Genomic DNA, 4902 nt, shown 5'->3' with positions numbered 1-4902 from the left:
TGACAAAGATTACTTGTGATCATTTAGAGGCCAGTGAGAAGAGTTCCACTGATTACGACTATTTTTTCTGTAAAAGAGTGATTTTTAAGAATGAAACGTTTGGGTGTCAACTATACTCAAAAAGGAAAAAAAAAAAAGAACAAAGGACTTGGAGTTGAATATTTGGGGGAAATGGAGAAGTCTGTAGTCAGAAGAAATGAGGGCATGCACTGCCTGAATAGAGACTTGTTGCCTTGGGATAAATGAAAAGTACGAAAAGCTCATTATGGAACGCGTCTTCCTTCCTGACCCTCACTAAGGCCCGTGGTATTCCCTTTCTCCCATTCCACTGCCCTCTGCAAACCTCAAATACTCGGCTTAGACTCACCCAGCACTACTCTTCTTCTCGGTACCCCAAGTCCCCACTGCACCCTGCCTCCAAGTTGCATGTGCCCCCGCTCTAATGGACACCCCATGCTGAAACTGTCATTTCTGAACTTACAGACAAATTCATGTAGGTGCTACAGAGCTACAGTCACTTGAAAATAAATCCACAAAATCTAAGAGCCTGTCCGTATCTCAGGCTCATGCTCTCAATCTTGTCGACCCTGTGTTTCCTCCACAAAACCACACACAATCTTCCTAGAAATAGAGCCATTTTAGAAGGAGCGGCTGTTCTGTCAGTGAATTCCGAGTGGATGGGACCTCAGAGAGCTAACAAGTGAAGAAAAAAACCTGAGGCAGCGGTCCCATGGTTCTTCAACTCTCACCAGGTAGGTCCTAACTTACAGAATATTCACTGACCCTTATAAGTTACCATTTGGGCCTGAACTTGGTGCTTGGACTATGGAATCTCTATTTGGTCATTCAGAAACTTCTCTCTTTCTTTTTCTCCCTCTCTCATTTGACCATTAAGACTGTTAGATTAATGTTTCCTTACAGATGAAATGTTGCAATTTGTGTCCTATGTCCCCAACATAATAAGGTCCTTGAAGGCATCAACCATGTCTTATGTTCACCATATCTAACAACAGATCCAAGCATTCCTTGGTTATAGGAGCCATTAAAAGTTTTCACTCAGTGTCAGTTTAATTTGACTAATCAAGAGGCAACTGCACCCATATGGTAAGAGGCCTTGAGGAATCTGAAATTCCTACTCAACATCCTCCCACACTCTTCATGCTCATTGAACTTCTCCCTTGGAATTGATTTGGTTAGAGAGAGAAACTCGAGGTAAACAGGCTAGCAGATGTTGACTTACTTTGATCTTGACCAATTTAAGAAACAAAAACTTTCTGTCCAAGAGGCATACCAGGTCTATTTAAATAGCCCAGTAATATACCCTGTTGGCCTAGGAGCTACATTCATTGTCCAGAATGTTGCTCAATTCTCAGCATGTGCCATACAGCTGGCATTTCTTTGCCCCCTCCATCCATATCCAACCATGTCCAAAGCCAATACTAACTCACATTTATATTCTTCTGTATTCAGTTTAGTTTAAGCAAACTTCAAATATGGAGTTCAAATCCCAAAATCTTTCCAATAATTCAACCATCCTGTGAAGCAAAGCCATCTGGAGAGAAACTGTCGGGGCCACTGACCGCATGAGTGCCGCTGCTTCTTCACTAGCCAAATGAAACGGACGGCTATGTTAATCTAAATTAGTCCATGTGTAAGTTATGCTTTGGTTCATTCTAACTACAACTTAAAATTCTAAGTACTCTCCTGGGAAATATAACATATGAAATGTGTCTACCAGGATGAGAGGAGAGGATAATAGGATCATTCCTTTACTCGGTAGGAAAAATCTGGCTCAATCAGACATTAATACAGACATCTTTCTTTTTTAAACTCAAACATGTTTTATAGGGAAAAAGATCCTATTGCATACAATTTCTATTATTATTTGTTATCCACACTCTGTGGTATGTACAACTAACTTATTCATATGTTAGAGTCTATTTGTAGCCATGATCATCTAGGAAGAATTTCTATATCCTGTGAACTTTAACTTATCTTGACACCTAATAGCACAATCCTAAATCTATATTAGCTTGTTCCTTATCACCAGAAATTTCTGCAATCCATCAACTACTATAAGGTACTGGTTTTCAACTATCTTTAGAACAGTTTTTCAAACAAGGTCATGAAATTAATCTAGAGTATCATGGCCAGTATTTTTTAGTAAAATAAAACGAATTGAGTGGGTCAGAGTGCATTATATATAGTAGGATACATATTATTCTGTGAAATTTTTGCTATATACATCCATATTAGGTCACTGTGTAGAATGTACTTCTTACTGTGGTCACTGTCAAAAGACTTAAAGATCCTTTCTTCACCTTAAAATCTACTTCAAATAAGCTCAGTATGTCAGTATGTTCAGAATCAATTTGGCATTTTTCCTACCAGGACTCCCAATCTAATTCTTTTCCAATTTTGTCCATGTGGCTTATTATACCGTAATTCTCCATGTCACACATTTTATACTCTGATAGTAATTTTAACACCTCTTTCTCAATAATCTCAAGTATCCAGTCTGTCCCTAGATAGTTCTGATCCATCCTCCAAAATCTCACATTTATCCTTATCCCAGGACAGGTACACACTTTTGGTTCAAGCAATCACCAAATCATGCTTGAGTTATTACAATAAACTCAACTAACATACATACCTCAAGTCCCTGTCGACTCTCGTTAATCCTAAAATTTTCCTTTCCCTAAAATCTTGTAAAGTTTATTTTAAATAAATTCCAGGTTTCTTTTCCTAGTATTCAAAATGTTCAGAAATCTGTTTAGTTTATAATATCCATAAAAGCAGAGGCTCTATCATTCCCCATCACTGCAATGTCCCCAGTGGATAACACATGATCTGCATATAATATGTGTTCAATAATATTTGTTGAATGGATGAGGAAATAAATGAACAAATAAATGAAGAAACAGTCTCCGGTATCATATTTTCTCTTTCTCTGTTACATGTCAGGTCCTCCATTAAGTCAGTGATATTCACTGTAACATTTTTGCAAGCCTACAAAGTATCAAAGTATGCAACACTGTATAGGTGAGAAGGCTGTGCAAGGTGCGGAGAAGTCATCCCCTTGGTTTCCTAGAATGCAAGTTCATTTCCAGACCAAAGCGTCTGCGTGCTAGGTTGTCTCCCACCATGATGGTTGCCCCTTGCTTTCTATTTATAGAAATCCTCCTCCTCTTCAGAACATAACTCAGAACATTCTCTCCCTAGTCTCATTCTTTTCACTCTCTTCTGATAATCTCTATTATTTTTTAGTTCTTAGTCATATCTTTTATATTTGTATGGTTTTATTAAATGTTAATTATTTTATAAGAATAAGGATTTTCTCAATTCATTGTATTCTTGACAAAATCTCAGTTTAGTATTAGACACTTAATAGATAGTTGTTAAACCCATGAATTAAATCAAATGAGTAAAAATTGCCAAGTTAATATTTTGTGGAAAACACTAAGGAAGTTTATTGAATATCCATCTCTAGCAGACTGAAGGTTCATGTAAGTAATCACATGCACTCTTGGCATGCCGTAGGTACTCCACAATTATTCGTTGCATGAATGAATGAACAGTCTCCAGTCCAGTGTCCACCAAGTCCTTGATATCCATGAAAGCATAATAAAAGTTCATGAGCTTATCATCAATATTGCAAATAATAGCAATAGAAAGTTTATGTTTATTCGTGGTAAGGAGACAAATGCAAAAATCTCATGTTACAAAGAGTACAGCGTAAACATGGGGAAGCAAAAGAAAGCAAGGAAGTATGCGACAATTGCAGCGAATGCTTAGTCTCTGAGATCAGAGGCTTAAAGAAAAGGATAGATTAAAACCTTAAAAAAAAAAAAGAAAAGAAAAGAAAGATCGCAGTGCCCTCAAGGAAATAGAAGTCCCCGAACATCCTTACTGCTTATTCTTCCAATATAACACACAGCTGGGCCCACCTTACCACATCCTGGTTGATACCAACTTTATCAACTTTTCCATTAAAGTCAAACTTGACTTAGTACAGTCTATGATGGACTGTCTTTATGCCAAGTGTAAATCCCTTGTATAACTGACTGTGTAATGGCTGAAATTGAGAAACTGGGGCAGAAGTATCGAGTGGCTCTAAGAATTGCCAAGGATCCAAGATTTGAATGATTACCATGTACACACAAGGGAATCTATGCAGATGATTGCTTAGTAGAGAGTAACTCAGCAAGTGTTATACTGTGTTATATGGTGGCCACAGTTGACCAGGACCTTGAACGAAGGATCTGGTTGATCCCTGGAGTTCCCATCATGTACATTTCTAACCATAGGTACAATATTGAGCAGATGCCAGATGATTATGGAGCCTCTCTGTTCTAACTTAAAAGATAGAGTTCCTCTGCCTTCCTTTACCAAGTTTTTCTGTTGCCAGTTCATATTAGCAACATGCTATAGCATGAACTGTTCTTCTTCCTTTTTTCCTCTGTTATGAACTGAGTATGATTAAATACACTCACTTTTTTATGTTGTTTTGAAATTGATATTTTGTATCATTTTAAATATTGTTGCACCTTTTTATAAATAAGATGATTGCTCATAAAAAAAATCACAAGTTAATTTACATTAGGTTAAAACTGTATCAACACTGTGGTGCTTGGGTGGTTCAGTTGGTTATAAGCTCTTGATCTCAGCATTCTGAATTCAAGCTCCATGTTGGGCTCCATGCCCAGATTCTACTTAAACAAGCAAACAAACAACCTGTATCAACTCTGTTAAGCACTGCTAAATACGTCAGAAGGAAAGTGACAGCCTTTTATTCCACATTTACAAAGTGCCTAAAATGTGCCAATCCCTATCCTCAGCAACAAACAACCTTAAGAGGGCAGCACCGTTGTTATCTCTATTTTGCAAATAAGGAAACTGAAG

At 37.5% G+C, this 4902-nt stretch overlaps 1 pseudogene; it reads left to right on the top strand.

The window, feature by feature from the left end:
* Positions 1 to 3741: 3741 nt before the first annotated feature.
* LOC132015906 (rRNA-processing protein FCF1 homolog) lies at positions 3742 to 4356 on the top strand (annotated as a pseudogene).
* Positions 4357 to 4902: the final 546 nt, after the last annotated feature.

Source organism: Mustela nigripes, chromosome 1 (assembly GCF_022355385.1).
Source record: "Mustela nigripes isolate SB6536 chromosome 1, MUSNIG.SB6536, whole genome shotgun sequence".
Taxonomy (NCBI): Eukaryota; Metazoa; Chordata; class Mammalia; order Carnivora; family Mustelidae; genus Mustela; species Mustela nigripes.
The sequence above is the reverse complement of the archived record's forward strand: the minus strand, read 5'-3'. Positions and strand labels throughout refer to the sequence as shown.